An 8,328-nucleotide genomic window follows, 5' to 3' on the forward strand; every position below is an offset into this window, starting at 1 on the left:
ATGCCATGATGCCGATGGAGATTGACAGTGTTACGTTCCAGGGGTGCCTCACCTGATCGAAAGCCAGCCTGAGTAGCCCCCCGCCCCCTCCCAGATCGGTTACGCCATGGGCTGATTAGCCTGGCCCATGGCCCTACAACAAGGTGGACCCAAAAAACTTGGAGCGTACGACGAGATTACCAACGTCAAGGAGGACTCCCCCAACCAACTTAAACATGTAGCCCTAGACCTCGGTACCCATATAAGTCGAGGTCAGGGATAGTCAAATAGAAAAATAATCCTAGAGCTATTGCTCAATACCTCGATACTTGTAACCCCTATACCAACAAGAGCAACAAGAAGGAGTAGGGTATTACCTCTTCCACGAGGGTTTGGACCTAGGTAAAACCCTGCCTCTGTTTCCATCGGATCTACTCGCCTGGTCAGATACACTATAGAGGGATATGTCGGAAAATAATCCGATAGTGGCGCACGAGTTAAGGGTTGTACTAGGTGAACCCAGAGATCTGAAGGCATCTTTTGTTGACTCCGGTGCCATAATGATGGGCCAGATCTCCGTGTTCGACTCGAGTTCTTTCGCCGCCGACTCAGCGGGTCGTATCGGGCTTGTCGAGACCTATGCACCAAGCCAGATTGTCCACTTCGGATCTAGAACTCATTACCGATTCGTGCGGCAAGCTCATCCTCCAAGGCATGATTCCTAGCCCAGCCCTGGAGCGACCGACAAACTTCACAACCCCGTCGATGCCCCATGTTGTGGCCAACGTCGAGACTCTCCATGTCATCCTGGAGGAGGAGGTCAGCGACACTGAGGAGGTCGAGGATTTCAGCGAAGAGATGCGGGACTAATACGTCTCAAACGTATCTATAATTTTGTTGTTGTTTCATGCTATTATATTATCACTTTTATATACTTTTTATAGGAACTTATATTATTTTTATGGACTAACCTATTAATTTAGTGCCTAGTGAAAGATCATGTTTTCTGCTTGTTTTCGGTTTCACGAGAAATCAATATCTACGGAGGTCAAAATATGTTGTTAGTTTAACACGACTTTTTGGGCAACAAGAAACAACAGAAGCTTCGGGAGAGATCGAGACGCGTGATACGTCCATTTTGCATCTTGTTTTCCTACTAATATTTACAACGTTTTTTATCATTATAATACTTTGTGATGCAATTCTAATGCCTTTTCTCTCTTAATTTGCAAGATTTACATGAAGAAGGAGATTGCCAACAGCTGGAATTCTGGACCTGGAAAAGCTACGTCAGGGATACCTATACTGTAGAACTCCAAATGAGCTGAAATCTCACGAAGAATTTTTATAGAATATATAAAAAGTACTGGAGCAAAGAAGTACCAGAGGGGACCCACCAGCTGCCCACAAGGCAGCAGGGCCCAGGGGGCGCGCCCTAGTGCCTTGTCAGGCCATTGGCTGGCCTCTGGCCCCCATCTTATACTATGTGGAGAGTTTTGACCTAGAAAAAATAAAGAGAGAACTTTTGGGATGAAGCACCGCCGTCTCGATGTGGAACCTGGGTAGGAGCACTTTTACTCTCCGGCGGAGCGATTCCGCCGGGGACACTTCCCTCTGGGAGGGGGAAATCGAAGTCATCGACATCACCAATGATCCTCTCGTCATGGGAGGACAAATCTTCATCAACATGTTCACTAGCACCATCTCGTGTCAAACACTAGCTCATACCTTGTATTCAATCTTTGTCTCGAAACCTTAGATTGGTACTTGTGGGTTGCTAGTAGTGTTGATTACATCTTGTAGTTGATGCTAGTTGGTATATTTGGTGGAAGATTATATGTTCAGATCCTTAATGATAATCAATACCCCTCTGATCTTGAACATGGATATGATTTGTGATTAGTTACTTTTGTTCTTGAGGACATGGGAGAAGTCTTGTTATAAGTAATCATGTGAATTTGGTATTCATGCGATATCTTGATGATATGTATGTTGTTGCTTTCTTTAGTGGTGTCATGTGAACGTCGACTACATGACATTTCACCATACTTGGGCCTAAAGGAATGCATTGTGGAGTAGTAATTAGATGATGGGTTGCTAGGGTGACAGAAGCTTAAACCCTAGTTTATGCGGTATTCCATAAGGGGTTGATTCAGATCCATATGTTTCATGCTATGATTAGATTTATCTTAATTCTTCTTTCATAGTTGCGGATGCTTGCGAGAGGGGGTAATCATAAGTGGGAGGCTTATTCAAGTAAGAACAGCAACCAAGAACCGGTCCACCCACATATCAAATTATCAAAGTAGCGAACGTGAATCAAATAAACATGATGAAAGTGACTAGATGAAATTCCCATGTGTCATCGAGAACGCTTTCCTTACTATAAGAGAATGTTTCGGCCTGTCCTTTGCTATAAAAAGGATTGGGCTACCTTGCGGCACCTTTGTTACTACTTCTACTTGTCACTTGTTACGAATTATCTTGCTACAAAATTATCTATCACTGTTACATTTAATACTTGAAAAAAATACCTTGCTGAAAACTGCTTCTCATTTCCTTCTGCTCCTCGTTGGGTTCGACACTCTTACTTGTCTAAAGGACTATGATTGATCCCCTATACTTGTGGGTCATCAACTTGCATTGATGTCTACTACGCAACTTTACTTATTGTAGACTCTGTTGGGCCTCGAAGCGCAGAGTTTGGTAGGACAGTAGCAAATTTCCCTCAAGTGGATGACCTAAGGTTTATCAATCCGTAGGAGGCGTAGGATGAAGATGGTCTCTCTCAAACAACCCTGCAATCAAATACAAGAAATCTCTTGTGTCCCCAACACACCCAACACAATGGCAAATTGTATGGGTGCACTAGTTTGGCGAAGAGATGATGATACAAGTGTAGTATGGATAGTAGATATAGGTTTTTGTAATCTGAAAATATAAAAACAGCAAGGTAGCAAGTGATAAAACGGAACACAAACGCTATTGCAATGCGTAAAAACAAGGCCTAGGGTTCATACTTTCACTAGTGCAATCTCTCAACAGTGCTAACATAATTGAATCATATAACAACTCCTCAACGCGTGGCAAAGAGTCACTCCAAAGTTCTTATCTAACGGAGAGAACATAAGATGAAATTGTTTTAGGGTATGAAACCACCTCAAAGTTATCTTTTCTGATCAATCTATCGAGCCATCCCTATAAGAGCCGCAAACAGCCCTAGAGTTCGTACTAAAATAACACCATATGATACACATCAACCAACTCTAATGTCACCTAGATACTCCAATGTCACCACAAATATCCATGAGTTGATTATACGATATGCATCAAACAACTTCAGATTCATAATATTCAATCCAACACAAAGAACTTCAAAGAGTGTCCCAAGATTACTACCGGAGAAAGTAGGACGAAAACGTGCATCAACCCCTATGCATAGCTAGATTACCCCAATGTCACCTCGGGAATCCGCAAGTCGAGTGCCAAAACATACATCAAGTGAATTGATAACCCACAAGTACAGGGGATCGTTTGTAACCTTTTTTGATAAATAAGAGTGTCGAACCCAACGAGGAGCTAAAGGCAGAACAAATATTCCCTCAAGTTCTATCGACCACCAATATAACTCTACACACACTTAATGTTTGCTTTACCTAGAACAAGAATAAACCTAGAAGTACTTTGTAGGTGTTGATAGGTTTGCAAGATAATAAAGAACGTGAAAATAAAAGTTAGGTGCTGTTTAAATAAGGAAACAATTAAGTTTAGTAAAACGAGCGTGGATTAGTGGTGGTAGGATTTGTGGAATTGTCCCTTAGCAATAGACTACGTTGCTAGACCTATAGCAAGTTTTTATGTGGGAGAGGCCACTGCTAGCATGTCATCCCTTACTTGGAATTCTATGCACTTATGATTGGAACTATTAGCAAGCATCCTCAACTAATAATGTTCACTAAGGTAAAACCCAACCATAGCATTAAGATATATATTGCCCCCCCCTTCAATCTCGTATGTATCAATTTCTATGTTTAGGCTGAGGCTGTTGTCACCCTTTCCCTCCAATGCATAGTCCTAGCAAATTAAACCAACCATAGAAATTCACAAATTACCGATAGGACAACAAAAATATACTCGGACATCATAGGATGGCAACATAACATTGGATAATAGTATGAAGCATAAAACACCATGTTCAAGTAGAGGGTACAACGGGTTGCGGGAGAGTGGACCGCTGAATATAGAAGGGGGAAGGTGATGAAGATGTTGGTGAAGATGACGGAGTTGTTGGAGTAGATCGCCGTCACACGATGATTGCCCTGGTGGCGTTCCGGCGCCACCGGGAGAGAGCCCCCCTCCTTCTTCTTCTTCCTTGGCATCCCCCTAGATGGAGGAGAGTTCCCCCTCTGGTCCATGGCCTCCATCGCGGCAGAGGGGCGGGAGCCCCTCCGAGATTGGATCTCCCTCTCTGTTCTCTTCTGTTTCACGCTCCCGGTTTTTGGCCGAAAACTGCTTCTTATATTCCCGGAGATACGTAACTCCGATTGTGCTGAGATTTAACACGATTTTTTCCGGATATAAGCTTCCTTGCGCCCGAAGTAGAGCTCCAACCGACTTATGAAGAGGGCACAACCCACCATCATGCGTCTGGGCTGCCTGGCGCACCCAGGTGTCTTGTGGTGGCTGTGGTGCCCGTTTGCAAGGATTCCACCTCCCCAAAACCATAAATATTCCAAAATAATTCTCCATAGATTTTTATCGCGTTTGGACTTCATTTAATATGGATATTCTGCGAAACAAAAAACATGCAACAAACAGGAACTGGCACTGGGCACTGGATCAATAGGTTAGTCCAATAAATCATATAAAATGTTGTCAAAAGTATGTGAAAGTTGTATAATATAGGGATGAAACAATAAAAAATTATAGATACGACGAAGATGTATCAACATCCCCAAGCTTAATTCCTGCTCGTCCTCGAGTAGGTGAAAGATAAAAAGATAATTTTTGATGTGGAATGCTACCTAGCATAATCTTGATCATATATTTAATCATGGCATGAATATTAAGACAATAGTGAATCAAAGCAATAGTCTATAATTTGACATAAAGACAGCAATCTCAGGCATCCCAACAAACAATCGTGTCTTTCAAAATATCAACCCTAAAGAAAGCTATCCCTACAAAATCATATAGTATTGTCATGCTCTGTCTTCTTAACACAAAGTATTTATCATGCACAACCCCGATGACAAGCCGAGCAATTGGTTCATACTTTTTAACGCGCTTCAGCTTTTTCAACCCTCACACAATACATGAGCGCAAGCCATGGATATAGCACTATGGGTGGAATAGAGTATGATGATAGGGGTAAATATAGAGAAGACAAAAAGTAAGAAAGTCACACATCGACGCGGCTGACCAACGGGCTATAGAGATGCCCATCAATTGATATCAATGTCAGGAGTAGGGATTGCCATGCAACAAATGCACTAAGAGCTATAAGTGTATGAAATCTCAATATGAAAACAAAGTGGGTATGCATTGATGCGGCTTGAACTACATCGGTATTTCCCCAAAGAGGAAGGGATGATGCAACACAACTACGGTAGGTACTTCCCTTAGTGATGAGATCAAGGTTATCGAACCAGCAGGAGAATCATGCAACACTATGTAAACGGTACATGCACACAAAGAACAAATACTTGCAACCCGACGTGTAAGAGTGGTTGTCCATCCCTCCCGGGTAAAAAGATAGATTGGTTTGTAGTAGATTGGATAAATAGATCTCGTGGAAATGCAAAATAAAATAAATAACAAAAAATTGCAGTAAGATATTTTTGGGTTTTTGGATTAATAGATCTGAAAATAAAGCAAATAAAAATAGATCTCGAAGCAAATATGATAAAGAATAGACCCGGGGGCTGTAGATTTCACTAGTGTCTTCTCTCGAGAAAAATAGCATACGACGGGTAAACAAATTACTATTGGGCAATTGATAGAACTTCAAATAATCATGGCGATATCCAGGCAATGATCATTATATAGGCATCACGTCCAAGATTAGTAGACCGACTCCTGCGTGCATCTACTACTATTACTCCACACATCGACCGCTATCCAGCATGCATCTAGTGTATTAAGTTCATGAAAAAAATGGAGTAATGCAACAAGAACGATGACATGATGTAGACTAGATCTGTTCATGTAGGAATATACCCCATCTTGTTATCCTTAATAGCAACGATACATACGTGTCATGTCCCATTCTGTCACTGGGATTGAGCATCGTAAGATCGAACCCATCACAAAGCACCTCTTCCCATGGCAAGAAAAATCGATATAGTTGGCCTAACTAAACCAAAGATTCGAAGAAGAAATACAAGGCTATAAGCAATCATGCATATAAGAGATCGAAACTCAAATAACTTTCATGGATAAAATAAATCTAATCATAAACTCAAAGTTCATCGGATCCCAACAAACACACCGCAAAAAGAGTTACATCAAATAGATCTCCAAGAGACCATTGTATTAAGAATCAAAAGAGAGAGAGGAAGCCATCTAGCTACTAACTACGGACCCGAAGGTCTACAATGAACTACTCATGCATCATCGGAGAGGCACCAATGAGGATGATGAACCCTCCGTGATGGTGTCTAGATTGGATCTGGTGTTTTTGGAACTTGCAGCGTCCGGAATTGTGTTTCATCGACCCCTAGGGTTTTTGGATTTTCGGGGTATTTATAGAGCAAAGAGGCGGTGCGAGAGGCGGCCAAGGTGGGCATGACCCCACGTGGGTTGTGCTACCCTCGGAGCCCCCCTCTAGTACTTCTTTGGCCCAACAGGTGTCTTCTGGTCCGGAAAAAATCTCCAAAAAGTTTCGCTGCATTTGGACTTCGTTTGGTATTGATTTTCTGTGAAGTAAAAAACAAGCAAAAAACAGCAACTGGCACTGGGCATTATGTCAATAGGTTAGTCCCAAAAATGATATAAAGTTGCTATAAAATGATTGTAAAACATCCAAGAATGATCATATAACAACATGGAACAATAAAAAAATATAGATAGGTTGGAGACGTATCAACATCTCCAAGCTTAATCCCTGCTCGTCCTCGAGTAGGTAAATGATAAAAATAGAATTTTTGATGTGGAATGCTGCCTATCATGTTCATCACATTTGGACTTTTATATGATTCAAAGCAATAGTCTAGTTTTAACATGAAGATTTCAATACTCAAGCATATCAACAAGCAACCATGTCTTTCAAAATATCAACACTAAAGCAAGTTATCCCTAACACATTATGCTCAATCATTGATCCATTTATGAAACACACTCGCATATTAGCTACACCCAATGCTCAAGTACGATCATAGTGCCCCTTAGTTGGTGCCTTGTAAGAGAAGATGGAGACTAAAAAATAAAAAATGCATAAAGTAAATAGAAAGGCCCTTCGCAGAGAGAAGTAGGGATTTGTAGAGGTGCCACAACTTAAAGCAGAAAATGATAGAGATAAAACATTTTGGGTGGCATGCTTTTCTTGTCAAAAAAAACGATCGAGGATTTCCCAATACTTTCCATGCTAGATATATCATAGGCGGTTCCCAAACAGAAAATAAAGTTTATTCCTTTTTCCACCATACTTTCACATTCCACAGCTAACCGTATCCACGGGTGCCGTCCATACCAACACTTTCCAAGGAATTTATTACTATTTGACAACATAAAGTAAATTCATTTTTCATTTCGGGACTGGGCATCCCTAATACCTTTGCCATACTCTCGTGTAATGACAAGTGAATAAACACTCATCCTAAGAATAACACATCTAGCATGGAAAAATATCAGCCACCCCCTACCGTTTCATGAGCGGTACGAGCACACAAAAAGGAAATTTGTTTTGAAGATTAGAGATGGCACATAGAAATTTGCTTAGAACGGCAAAAGAATACCGCAAATAGGTAGGTATAGTGGACTCATATGGCAAAAACTGGGTTTAAGGATTTTGGATGTACAAGTAGTAATCCCACTTAATTAGTACAAGTGAAGGCTAGCAAAAGATTGAGAATCATCCAACGAAGAAACGAAAAATCTCATAAGCGATCATTAAGCATAAATAACATCGAATAATGCACCACAAGTAGGATGTAATTTCATTGCATAACTATTGACTTTCATGCTTGCATAGGGAATCACAAACCTTAACATCAATATTCTTACTAAAGCATAATTACTCATCAACATGACTCACATATTATATCATCATACCAAAAAACTATTACAAAGAATCAACTTTATTTTGTTCAATGATCTTCATGAAAGTTTTTATTATATCCCTCTTGAATA

The sequence above is a fragment of the Triticum aestivum genome, chromosome 4B (assembly GCF_018294505.1).
Source record: "Triticum aestivum cultivar Chinese Spring chromosome 4B, IWGSC CS RefSeq v2.1, whole genome shotgun sequence".
Taxonomy (NCBI): Eukaryota; Viridiplantae; Streptophyta; class Magnoliopsida; order Poales; family Poaceae; genus Triticum; species Triticum aestivum.